Genomic DNA, 13655 nt, shown 5'->3' with positions numbered 1-13655 from the left:
GAGTCAGTCCTAGGGAAACACTCAGGGATTACAAGCTAAGGGATTCTATTAGAACCCAGCCGCTTCTGTCACCTGAAATTGCCAGCCCACACTCAGGATAGCAGAAAACTTCTTCATGTGTGTTCTGGTGGTGGGGATACAGAGTCCACGCTTTTTTCAAGGAGCACAGGTATTCCCATGTTGTGGGCTTTTGGTTAATAACCTCCAAATCCCATGGAGAAGCACTCGCTAATACTTGGATTTAGAGCCCAACCCACCCTTTCCCCAGCACTCCGTATCAGGCAACCAAACAGGGTAGACAAGTTAAGCGATTTTATAAGAACCAAGGCCCTGCTCTCAGTTGGAGGAGGCTGCCCACTCTCAGGATAACTGAGCAAGTGTTCGTGTGTGTGCTGGAGGTGTGGAAACAGACTCCACGGATCTTTATGGGGGCACAGGTGTTCCCAGGTTAGGGATGTAGTTTAAACACCTCCACAAACCATAGAGAGGTCATCGCAAATACTTGGTTTTGGAGCCCAAACCACACTTTCCCCCGCACTCCCGCCTAGGCTTTCCATCAGGGAAGACAAGCAAAGGGATTCAATTAGAACCCAGGCGCTGCTGTCAGTTGGAGGAACTTCCCTGCACTCAGAATTCCAGAACACATTCTTAGGAGTGGGAGAGATGTGCAGCCCCACTGCACCGAGATGAATGCAGGAAAAGGTGTTCCCTTTAGGGACAAGTCCTCTAAGTACTTCCTCAATGGATCAGGGGGCCCTCACTGCTACGTGGCCTCCAAGCCCAACCCCCAGCTTTCCCTCATGGCCTGGCCTAAAAGAACACTCAGGGAACAGAAGCTAAGGGATACTAATAGAATCCAGGTGCTGCTGTCAGTTTGAGGAACTTCCCCACACTCAGAATACCAGAACACTTCTTCGTGTGTGTGCTGGATGTAGGGAAACAGTCAAAGCATCTTTCAGGGGGCACATTTATTCCATGGTTGTGGGTTGTAGGTTAAAAACCCACATCCCATGGATAGGCTCTCGCTTATACTTGGTTTAGAGCCCAACCCCCACTTTCCCCCACTCTCCAGCCTAGGCATGCCATCAGGGAAGACAAGCTAATTGATTCTTTTAGAACCCAGGCGCTGCTGTCATTTGGAGGAGCCTCCCCACAATCAGGATACCTGAGCACGTCTCCGTGTGTGTGCTGGAGGTGGGGAAACAGATTCCACGCATCTTTATGGGGCACAGGTGTTCCAAGGTTGGGGAAGTAGTTTAAAACCCTCCACTACCCACAGAGATGCACTCGCTAATACTTGGCTTTAGAGCCCATCCCCCACCATCGCTTACTGCTAGGCCTAGGAAAACACTTAGGGAAGTCAAGCGAAGGGATTCTATTACAACCCAGGTGCTGCTGTCTGTTGGAGGAACCTCCCCACACTCACAACCCCAGAACACTTCTTCCTGTGTGTGCTGGACGTGGGGAAACATAGCACACGCATTTTTCAGGGGTCACAGTTATTCCCAAGTTGTGGGTTGTAGTTTAAACATCTCCACTACCCATGGAGAGGCACACGCTAATACTTAGTTTTAGATCCCAAATCCCACTTTCAACCACACACTGGCCTAGGCAAACCATCAGGGAAGACAAGCAAAGGGATTCTATTCAAACCAAGACGCTGATGTCAGTTGGAGGAACTACCCCACCCTCAGGATACTGGAACCCAACCTTGTGTGGTGGGGAGATTTGAAGCCCCACTCCACGCAGATGAATGGGTGCTCAGGTGTTTCCCTTTATGGAGAATTCATCTAAATACTTCCTCAGTCCATCGGGGACACTCGCTACTATTTGGCCTCAAAGCCCAACCCCCAGGTTTCTCTCAGAGTCAGTCCTAGGGAAACACTCAGGGATTACAAGCTAAGGGATTCTATTAGAACCCAGCCGCTTCTGTCACCTGAAATTGCCAGCCCACACTCAGGAGAGCAGAAAACTTCTTCATGTGTGTTCTGGTGGTGGGGATACAGAGTCCACGCTTTTTTCAAGGAGCACAGGTATTCCCATGTTGTGGGCTTTTGGTTAATAACCTCCAAATCCCATGGAGAAGCACTCGCTAATACTTGGATTTAGAGCCCAACCCACCCTTTCCCCAGCACTCCGTATCAGGCAACCAAACAGGGTAGACAAGTTAAGCGATTTTATAAGAACCAAGGCCCTGCTCTCAGTTGGAGGAGGCTGCCCACTCTCAGGATAACTGTGCAAGTGTTCGTGTGTGTGCTGGAGGTGTGGAAACAGACTCCACGGATCTTTATGAGGGCACAGGTGTTCCCAGGTTAGGGATGTAGTTTAAACACCTCCACAAACCATAGAGAGGTCATCGCCAATACTTGGTTTTGGAGCCCAAACCACACTTTCCCCCGCACTCCCGCCTAGGCTTTCCATCAGGGAAGAAAAGCAAAGGGATTCAATTAGAACCCAGGCGCTGCTGTCAGTTGGAGGAACTTCCCTGCACTCAGAATTCCAGAACACATTCTTAGGTGTGGGAGAGATGTGCAGCCCCACTGCACCCAGATGAATGCAGGAAAAGGTGTTCCCTTTAGGGACAAGTCCTCTAAGTACTTCCTCAATGGATCAGGGGGCACTCACTGCTACGTGGCCTCCAAGCCCAACCCCCAGCTTTCCCTCATGGCCTGGCCTAAAAGAACACTCAGGGAACAGAAGCTAAGGGATACTAATAGAATCCAGGTGCTGCTGTCAGTTTGAGGAACTTCCCCACACTTAGAATACAAGAACACATCTTCGTGTGTGTGCTGGATGTAGGGAAACAGTCAAAGCATCTTTCAGGGGGCACATTTATTCCATGGTTGTGGGTTGTAGGTTAAAAACCCACATCCCATGGATAGGCTCTCGCTTATACTTGGTTTAGAGCCCAACCCCCACTTTCCCCCACTCTCCAGCCTAGGCATGCCATCAGGGAAGACAAGCTAAGGGATTCTTTTAGAACCCAGGCGCTGCTGTCATTTGGAGGAGCCTCCCCACAATCAGGATACCTGAGCACGTCTCCGTGTGTGTGCTGGAGGTGGGGAAACAGATTCCACGCATCTTTATGGGGCACAGGTGTTCCAAGGTTGGGGAAGTAGTTTAAAACCCTCCACTACCCACAGAGATGCACTCGCTAATACTTGGCTTTAGAGCCCATCCCCCACCATCGCTTACTGCTAGGCCTAGGAAAACACTTAGGGAAGTCAAGCGAAGGGATTCTATTACAACCCAGGTGCTGCTGTCTGTTGGAGGAACCTCCCCACACTCACAACCCCAGAACACTTCTTCCTGTGTGTGCTGGACGTGGGGAAACATAGCACACGCATTTTTCAGGGGTCACAGTTATTCCCAAGTTGTGGGTTGTAGTTTAAACATCTCCACTACCCATGGAGAGGCACACGCTAATACTTAGTTTTAGATCCCAAATCCCACTTTCAACCACACACTGGCCTAGGCAAACCATCAGGGAAGACAAGCAAAGGGATTCTATTCAAACCAAGACGCTGATGTCAGTTGGAGGAACTACCCCACCCTCAGGATACTGGAACCCAACCTTGTGTGGTGGGGAGATTTGAAGCCCCACTCCACGCAGATGAATGGGTGCTCAGGTGTTTCCCTTTATGGAGAATTCATCTAAATACTTCCTCAGTCCATCGGGGACACTCGCTACTATTTGGCCTCAAAGCCCAACCCCCAGGTTTCTCTCAGAGTCAGTCCTAGGGAAACACTCAGGGATTACAAGCTAAGGGATTCTATTAGAACCCAGCCGCTTCTGTCACCTGAAATTGCCAGCCCACACTCAGGATAGCAGAAAACTTCTTCATGTGTGTTCTGGTGGTGGGGATACAGAGTCCACGCTTTTTTCAAGGAGCACAGGTATTCCCATGTTGTGGGCTTTTGGTTAATAACCTCCAAATCCCATGGAGAAGCACTCGCTAATACTTGGATTTAGAGCCCAACCCACCCTTTCCCCAGCACTCCGTATCAGGCAACCAAACAGGGTAGACAAGTTAAGCGATTTTATAAGAACCAAGGCCCTGCTCTCAGTTGGAGGAGGCTGCCCACTCTCAGGATAACTGTGCAAGTGTTCGTGTGTGTGCTGGAGGTGTGGAAACAGACTCCACGGATCTTTATGGGGGCACAGGTGTTCCCAGGTTAGGGATGTAGTTTAAACACCTCCACAAACCATAGAGAGGTCATCGCCAATACTTGGTTCTGGAGCCCAAACCACACTTTCCCCCGCACTCCCGCCTAGGCTTTCCATCAGGGAAGACAAGCAAAGGGATTCAATTAGTACCCAGGCGCTGCTGTCAGTTGGAGGAACTTCCCTGCACTCAGAATTCCAGAACACATTCTTAGGTGTGGGAGAGATGTGCAGCCCCACTGCACCCAGATGAATGCAGGAAAAGGTGTTCCCTTTAGGGACAAGTCCTCTGAGTACTTCCTCAATGGATCAGGGGGCACTCACTGCTACGTGGCCTCCAAGCCCAACCCCCAGCTTTCCCTCATGGCCTGGCCTAAAAGAACACTCAGGGAACAGAAGCTAAGGGATACTAATAGAATCCAGGTGCTGCTGTCAGTTTGAGGAACTTCCCCACACTCAGAATACCAGAACACTTCTTCGTGTGTGTGCTGGATGTAGGGAAACAGTCAAAGCATCTTTCAGGGGGCACATTTATTCCATGGTTGTGGGTTGTAGGTTAAAAACCCACATCCCATGGATAGGCTCTCGCTTATACTTGGTTTAGAGCCCAACCCCCACTTTCCCCCACTCTCCAGCCTAGGCATGCCATCAGGGAAGACAAGCTAAGGGATTCTTTTAGAACCCAGGCGCTGCTGTCATTTGGAGGAGCCTCCCCACAATCAGGATACCTGAGCACGTCTCCGTGTGTGTGCTGGAGGTGGGGAAACAGATTCCACGCATCTTTATGGGGCACAGGTGTTCCAAGGTTGGGGAAGTAGTTTAAAACCCTCCACTACCCACAGAGATGCACTCGCTAATACTTGGCTTTAGAGCCCATCCCCCACCATCGCTTACTGCTAGGCCTAGGAAAACACTTAGGGAAGTCAAGCGAAGGGATTCTATTACAACCCAGGTGCTGCTGTCTGTTGGAGGAACCTCCCCACACTCACAACCCCAGAACACTTCTTCCTGTGTGTGCTGGACGTGGGGAAACATAGCACACGCATTTTTCAGGGGTCACAGTAATTCCCAAGTTGTGGGTTGTAGTTTAAACATCTCCACTACCCATGGAGAGGCACACGCTAATACTTAGTTTTAGATCCCAAATCCCACTTTCAACCACACACTGGCCTAGGCAAACCATCAGGGAAGACAAGCAAACGGATTCTATTCAAACCAAGACGCTGATGTCAGTTGGAGGAACTACCCCACCCTCAGGATACTGGAACCCAACCTTGTGTGGTGGGGAGATTTGAAGCCCCACTCCACGCAGATGAATGGGTGCTCAGGTGTTTCCCTTTATGGAGAATTCATCTAAATACTTCCTCAGTCCATCGGGGACACTCGCTACTATTTGGCCTCAAAGCCCAACCCCCAGGTTTCTCTCAGAGTCAGTCCTAGGGAAACACTCAGGGATTACAAGCTAAGGGATTCTATTAGAACCCAGCCGCTTCTGTCACCTGAAATTGCCAGCCCACACTCAGGATAGCAGAAAACTTCTTCATGTGTGTTCTGGTGGTGGGGATACAGAGTCCACGCTTTTTTCAAGGAGCACAGGTATTCCCATGTTGTGGGCTTTTGGTTAATAACCTCCAAATCCCATGGAGAAGCACTCGCTAATACTTGGATTTAGAGCCCAACCCACCCTTTCCCCAGCACTCCGTATCAGGCAACCAAACAGGGTAGACAAGTTAAGCGATTTTATAAGAACCAAGGCCCTGCTCTCAGTTGGAGGAGGCTGCCCACTCTCAGGATAACTGTGCAAGTGTTCGTGTGTGTGCTGGAGGTGTGGAAACAGACTCCACGGATCTTTATGGGGGCACAGGTGTTCCCAGGTTAGGGATGTAGTTTAAACACCTCCACAAACCATAGAGAGGTCATCGCCAATACTTGGTTCTGGAGCCCAAACCACACTTTCCCCCGCACTCCCGCCTAGGCTTTCCATCAGGGAAGACAAGCAAAGGGATTCAATTAGAACCCAGGCGCTGCTGTCAGTTGGAGGAACTTCCCTGCACTCAGAATTCCAGAACACATTCTTAGGAGTGGGAGAGATGTGCAGCCCCACTGCACCGAGATGAATGCAGGAAAAGGTGTTCCCTTTACGGAGAAGTCCTCTAAGTACTTCCTCAATGGATCATGGGGCACTCACTGCTACGTGGCCTCCAAGCCCAACCCCCAGCTTTCCCTCATGGCCTGGCCTAAAAGAACACTCAGGGAACAGAAGCTAAGGGACACTAATAGAATCCAGGTGCTGCTGTCAGTTTGAGGAACTTCCCCACACTCAGAATACAAGAACACATCTTCGTGTGTGTGCTGGATGTAGGGAAACAGTCAAAGCATCTTTCAGGGGGCACATTTATTCCATGGTTGTGGGTTGTAGGTTAAAAACCCACATCCCATGGATAGGCTCTCGCTTATACTTGGTTTAGAGCCCAACCCCCACTTTCCCCCACTCTCCAGCCTAGGCATGCCATCAGGGAAGACAAGCTAAGGGATTCTTTTAGAACCCAGGCGCTGCTGTCATTTGGAGGAGCCTCCCCACAATCAGGATACCTGAGCACGTCTCCGTGTGTGTGCTGGAGGTGGGGAAACAGATTCCACGCATCTTTATGGGGCACAGGTGTTCCAAGGTTGGGGAAGTAGTTTAAAACCCTCCACTACCCACAGAGATGCACTCGCTAATACTTGGCTTTAGAGCCCATCCCCCACCATCGCTTACTGCTAGGCCTAGGAAAACACTTAGGGAAGGCAAGCGAAGGGATTCTATTACAACCCAGGTGCTGCTGTCTGTTGGAGGAACCTCCCCACACTCACAACCCCAGAACACTTCTTCCTGTGTGTGCTGGACGTGGGGAAACATAGCACACGCATTTTTCAGGGGTCACAGTAATTCCCAAGTTGTGGGTTGTAGTTTAAACATCTCCACTACCCATGGAGAGGCACACGCTAATACTTAGTTTTAGATCCCAAATCCCACTTTCAACCACACACTGGCCTAGGCAAACCATCAGGGAAGACAAGCAAAGGGATTCTATTCAAACCAAGACGCTGATGTCAGTTGGAGGAACTACCCCAACCTCAGGATACTGGAACCCAACCTTGTGTGGTGGGGAGATTTGAAGCCCCACTCCACGCAGATGAATGGGTGCTCAGGTGTTTCCCTTTATGGAGAATTCATCTAAATACTTCCTCAGTCCATCGGGGACACTCGCTACTATTTGGCCTCAAAGCCCAACCCCCAGGTTTCTCTCAGAGTCAGTCCTAGGGAAACACTCAGGGATTACAAGCTAAGGGATTCTATTAGAACCCAGCCGCTTCTGTCACCTGAAATTCCCAGCCCACACTCAGGAGAGCAGAAAACTTCTTCATGTGTGTTCTGGTGGTGGGGATACAGAGTCCACGCTTTTTTCAAGGAGCACAGGTATTCCCATGTTGTGGGCTTTTGGTTAATAACCTCCAAATCCCATGGAGAAGCACTCGCTAATACTTGGATTTAGAGCCCAACCCACCCTTTCCCCAGCACTCCGTATCAGGCAACCAAACAGGGTAGACAAGTTAAGCGATTTTATAAGAACCAAGGCCCTGCTCTCAGTTGGAGGAGGCTGCCCACTCTCAGGATAACTGTGCAAGTGTTCGTGTGTGTGCTGGAGGTGTGGAAACAGACTCCACGGATCTTTATGGGGGCACAGGTGTTCCCAGGTTAGGGATGTAGTTTAAACACCTCCACAAACCATAGAGAAGTCATCGCCAATACTTGGTTTTGGAGCCCAAACCACACTTTCCCCCGCACTCCCGCCTAGGCTTTCCATCAGGGAAGACAAGCAAAGGGATTCAATTAGAACCCAGGCGCTGCTGTCAGTTGGAGGAACTTCCCTGCACTCAGAATTCCAGAACACATTCTTAGGAGTGGGAGAGATGTGCAGCCCCACTGCACCGAGATGAATGCAGGAAAAGGTGTTCCCTTTACGGAGAAGTCCTCTAAGTACTTCCTCAATGGATCATGGGGCACTCACTGCTACGTGGCCTCCAAGCCCAACCCCCAGCTTTCCCTCATGGCCTGGCCTAAAAGAACACTCAGGGAACAGAAGCTAAGGGATACTAATAGAATCCAGGTGCTGCTGTCAGTTTGAGGAACTTCCCCACACTCAGAATACCAGAACACTTCTTCGTGTGTGTGCTGGATGTAGGGAAACAGTCAAAGCATCTTTCAGGGGGCACATTTATTCCATGGTTGTGGGTTGTAGGTTAAAAACCCACATCCCATGGATAGGCTCTCGCTTATACTTGGTTTAGAGCCCAACCCCCACTTTCCCCCACTCTCCAGCCTAGGCATGCCATCAGGGAAGACAAGCTAAGGGATTCTTTTAGAACCCAGGCGCTGCTGTCATTTGGAGGAGCCTCCCCACAATCAGGATACCTGAGCACGTCTCCGTGTGTGTGCTGGAGGTGGGGAAACAGATTCCACGCATCTTTATGGGGCACAGGTGTTCCAAGGTTGGGGAAGTAGTTTAAAACCCTCCACTACCCACAGAGATGCACTCGCTAATACTTGGCTTTAGAGCCCATCCCCCACCATCGCTTACTGCTAGGCCTAGGAAAACACTTAGGGAAGGCAAGCGAAGGGATTCTATTACAACCCAGGTGCTGCTGTCTGTTGGAGGAACCTCCCCACACTCACAACCCCAGAACACTTCTTCCTGTGTGTGCTGGACGTGGGGAAACATAGCACACGCATTTTTCAGGGGTCACAGTTATTCCCAAGTTGTGGGTTGTAGTTTAAACATCTCCACTACCCATGGAGAGGCACACGCTAATACTTAGTTTTAGATCCCAAATCCCACTTTCAACCACACACTGGCCTAGGCAAACCATCAGGGAAGACAAGCAAAGGGATTCTATTCAAACCAAGACGCTGATGTCAGTTGGAGGAACTACCCCACCCTCAGGATACTGGAACCCAACCTTGTGTGGTGGGGAGATTTGAAGCCCCACTCCACGCAGATGAATGGGTGCTCAGGTGTTTCCCTTTATGGAGAATTCATCTAAATACTTCCTCAGTCCATCGGGGACACTCGCTACTATTTGGCCTCAAAGCCCAACCCCCAGGTTTCTCTCAGAGTCAGTCCTAGGGAAACACTCAGGGATTACAAGCTAAGGGATTCTATTAGAACCCAGCCGCTTCTGTCACCTGAAATTGCCAGCCCACACTCAGGAGAGCAGAAAACTTCTTCATGTGTGTTCTGGTGGTGGGGATACAGAGTCCACGCTTTTTTCAAGGAGCACAGGTATTCCCATGTTGTGGGCTTTTGGTTAATAACCTCCAAATCCCATGGAGAAGCACTCGCTAATACTTGGATTTAGAGCCCAACCCACCCTTTCCCCAGCACTCCGTATCAGGCAACCAAACAGGGTAGACAAGTTAAGCGATTTTATAAGAACCAAGGCCCTGCTCTCAGTTGGAGGAGGCTGCCCACTCTCAGGATAACTGTGCAAGTGTTCGTGTGTGTGCTGGAGGTGTGGAAACAGACTCCACGGATCTTTATGGGGGCACAGGTGTTCCCAGGTTAGGGATGTAGTTTAAACACCTCCACAAACCATAGAGAGGTCATCGCCAATACTTGGTTTTGGAGCCCAAACCACACTTTCCCCCGCACTCCCGCCTAGGCTTTCCATCAGGGAAGACAAGCAAAGGGATTCAATTAGAACCCAGGCGCTGCTGTCAGTTGGAGGAACTTCCCTGCACTCAGAATTCCAGAACACATTCTTAGGTGTGGGAGAGATGTGCAGCCCCACTGCACCGAGATGAATGCAGGAAAAGGTGTTCCCTTTACGGAGAAGTCCTCTAAGTACTTCCTCAATGGATCATGGGGCACTCACTGCTACGTGGCCTCCAAGCCCAACCCCCAGCTTTCCCTCATGGCCTGGCCTAAAAGAACACTCAGGGAACAGAAGCTAAGGGATACTAATAGAATCCAGGTGCTGCTGTCAGTTTGAGGAACTTCCCCACACTCAGAATACCAGAACACTTCTTCGTGTGTGTGCTGGATGTAGGGAAACAGTCAAAGCATCTTTCAGGGGGCACATTTATTCCATGGTTGTGGGTTGTAGGTTAAAAACCCACATCCCATGGATAGGCTCTCGCTTATACTTGGTTTAGAGCCCAACCCCCACTTTCCCCCACTCTCCAGCCTAGGCATGCCATCAGGGAAGACAAGCTAAGGGATTCTTTTAGAACCCAGGCGCTGCTGTCATTTGGAGGAGCCTCCCCACAATCAGGATACCTGAGCACGTCTCCGTGTGTGTGCTGGAGGTGGGGAAACAGATTCCACGCATCTTTATGGGGCACAGGTGTTCCAAGGTTGGGGAAGTAGTTTAAAACCCTCCACTACCCACAGAGATGCACTCGCTAATACTTGGCTTTAGAGCCCATCCCCCACCATCGCTTACTGCTAGGCCTAGGAAAACACTTAGGGAAGGCAAGCGAAGGGATTCTATTACAACCCAGGTGCTGCTGTCTGTTGGAGGAACCTCCCCACACTCACAACCCCAGAACACTTATTCCTGTGTGTGCTGGACGTGGGGAAACATAGCACACGCATTTTTCAGGGGTCACAGTTATTCCCAAGTTGTGGGTTGTAGTTTAAACATCTCCACTACCAATGGAGAGGCACACGCTAATACTTAGTTTTAGATCCCAAATCCCACTTTCAACCACACACTGGCCTAGGCAAACCATCAGGGAAGACAAGCAAAGGGATTCTATTCAAACCAAGACGCTGATGTCAGTTGGAGGAACTACCCCACCCTCAGGATACTGGAACCCATCCTTGTGTGGTGGGGAGATTTGAAGCCCCACTCCACGCAGATAAATGGGTGCTCAGGTGTTTCCCTTTATGGAGAATTCATCTAAATACTTCCTCAGTCCATCGGGGACACTCGCTACTATTTGGCCTCAAAGCCCAACCCCCAGGTTTCTCTCAGAGTCAGTCCTAGGGAAACACTCAGGGATTACAAGCTAAGGGATTCTATTAGAACCCAGCCGCTTCTGTCACCTGAAATTGCCAGCCCACACTCAGGATAGCAGAAAACTTCTTCATGTGTGTTCTGGTGGTGGGGATACAGAGTCCACGCTTTTTTCAAGGAGCACAGGTATTCCCATGTTGTGGGCTTTTGGTTAATAACCTCCAAATCCCATGGAGAAGCACTCGCTAATACTTGGATTTAGAGCCCAACCCACCCTTTCCCCAGCACTCCGTATCAGGCAACCAAACAGGGTAGACAAGTTAAGCGATTTTATAAGAACCAAGGCCCTGCTCTCAGTTGGAGGAGGCTGCCCACTCTCAGGATAACTGTGCAAGTGTTCGTGTGTGTGCTGGAGGTGTGGAAACAGACTCCACGGATCTTTATGGGGGCACAGGTGTTCCCAGGTTAGGGATGTAGTTTAAACACCTCCACAAACCATAGAGAGGTCATCGCCAATACTTGGTTCTGGAGCCCAAACCACACTTTCCCCCGCACTCCCGCCTAGGCTTTAAATCAGGGAAGACAAGCAAAGGGATTCAATTAGAACCCAGGCGCTGCTGTCAGTTGGAGGAACTTCCCTGCACTCAGAATTCCAGAACACATTCTTAGGTGTGGGAGAGATGTGCAGCCCCACTGCACCCAGATGAATGCAGGAAAAGGTGTTCCCTTTAGGGAAAAGTCCTCTAAGTACTTCCTCAATGGATCAGGGGGCACTCACTGCTACGTGGCCTCCAAGCCCAACCCCCAGCTTTCCCTCATGGCCTGGCCTAAAAGAACACTCAGGGAACAGAAGCTAAGGGATACTAATAGAATCCAGGTGCTGCTGTCAGTTTGAGGAACTTCCCCACACTCAGAATACCAGAACACTTCTTCGTGTGTGTGCTGGATGTAGGGAAACAGTCAAAGCATCTTTCAGGGGGCACATTTATTCCATGGTTGTGGGTTGTTGGTTAAAAACCCACATCCCATGGATAGGCTCTCGCTTATACTTGGTTTAGAGCCCAACCCCCACTTTCCCCCACTCTCCAGCCTAGGCATGCCATCAGGGAAGACAAGCTAAGGGATTCTTTTAGAACCCAGGCGCTGCTGTCATTTGGAGGAGCCTCCCCACAATCAGGATACCTGAGCACGTCTCCGTGTGTGTGCTGGAGGTGGGGAAACAGATTCCACGCATCTTTATGGGGCACAGGTGTTCCAAGGTTGGGGAAGTAGTTTAAAACCCTCCACTACCCACAGAGATGCACTCGCTAATACTTGGCTTTAGAGCCCATCCCCCACCATCGCTTACTGCTAGGCCTAGGAAAACACTTAGGGAAGGCAAGCGAAGGGATTCTATTACAACCCAGGTGCTGCTGTCTGTTGGAGGAACCTCCCCACACTCACAACCCCAGAACACTTCTTCCTGTGTGTGCTGGACGTGGGGAAACATAGCACACGCATTTTTCAGGGGTCACAGTTATTCCCAAGTTGTGGGTTGTAGTTTAAACATCTCCACTACCCATGGAGAGGCACACGCTAATACTTAGTTTTAGATCCCAAATCCCACTTTCAACCACACACTGGCCTAGGCAAACCATCAGGGAAGACAAGCAAAGGGATTCTATTCAAACCAAGACGCTGATGTCAGTTGGAGGAACTACCCCACCCTCAGGATACTGGAACCCAACCTTGTGTGGTGGGGAGATTTGAAGCCCCACTCCACGCAGATGAATGGGTGCTCAGGTGTTTCCCTTTATGGAGAATTCATCTAAATACTTCCTCAGTCCATCGGGGACACTCGCTACTATTTGGCCTCAAAGCCCAACCCCCAGGTTTCTCTCAGAGTCAGTCCTAGGGAAACACTCAGGGATTACAAGCTAAGGGATTCTATTAGAACCCAGCCGCTTCTGTCACCTGAAATTGCCAGCCCACACTCAGGATAGCAGAAAACTTCTTCATGTGTGTTCTGGTGGTGGGGATACAGAGTCCACGCTTTTTTCAAGGAGCACAGGTATTCCCATGTTGTGGGCTTTTGGTTAATAACCTCCAAATCCCATGGAGAAGCACTCGCTAATACTTGGATTTAGAGCCCAACCCACCCTTTCCCCAGCACTCCGTATCAGGCAACCAAACAGGGTAGACAAGTTAAGCGATTTTATAAGAACCAAGGCCCTGCTCTCAGTTGGAGGAGGCTGCCCACTCTCAGGATAACTGTGCAAGTGTTCGTGTGTGTGCTGGAGGTGTGGAAACAGACTCCACGGATCTTTATGGGGGCACAGGTGTTCCCAGGTTAGGGATGTAGTTTAAACACCTCCACAAACCATAGAGAGGTCATCGCCAATACTTGGTTCTGGAGCCCAAACCACACTTTCCCCCGCACTCCCGCCTAGGCTTTAAATCAGGGAAGACAAGCAAAGGGATTCAATTAGAACCCAGGCGCTGCTGTCAG

This window comes from Vicugna pacos, chromosome 18 (assembly GCF_048564905.1).
Source record: "Vicugna pacos chromosome 18, VicPac4, whole genome shotgun sequence".
NCBI lineage: Eukaryota > Metazoa > Chordata > Mammalia > Artiodactyla > Camelidae > Vicugna > Vicugna pacos.
The sequence above is the reverse complement of the archived record's forward strand: the minus strand, read 5'-3'. Positions refer to the sequence as shown.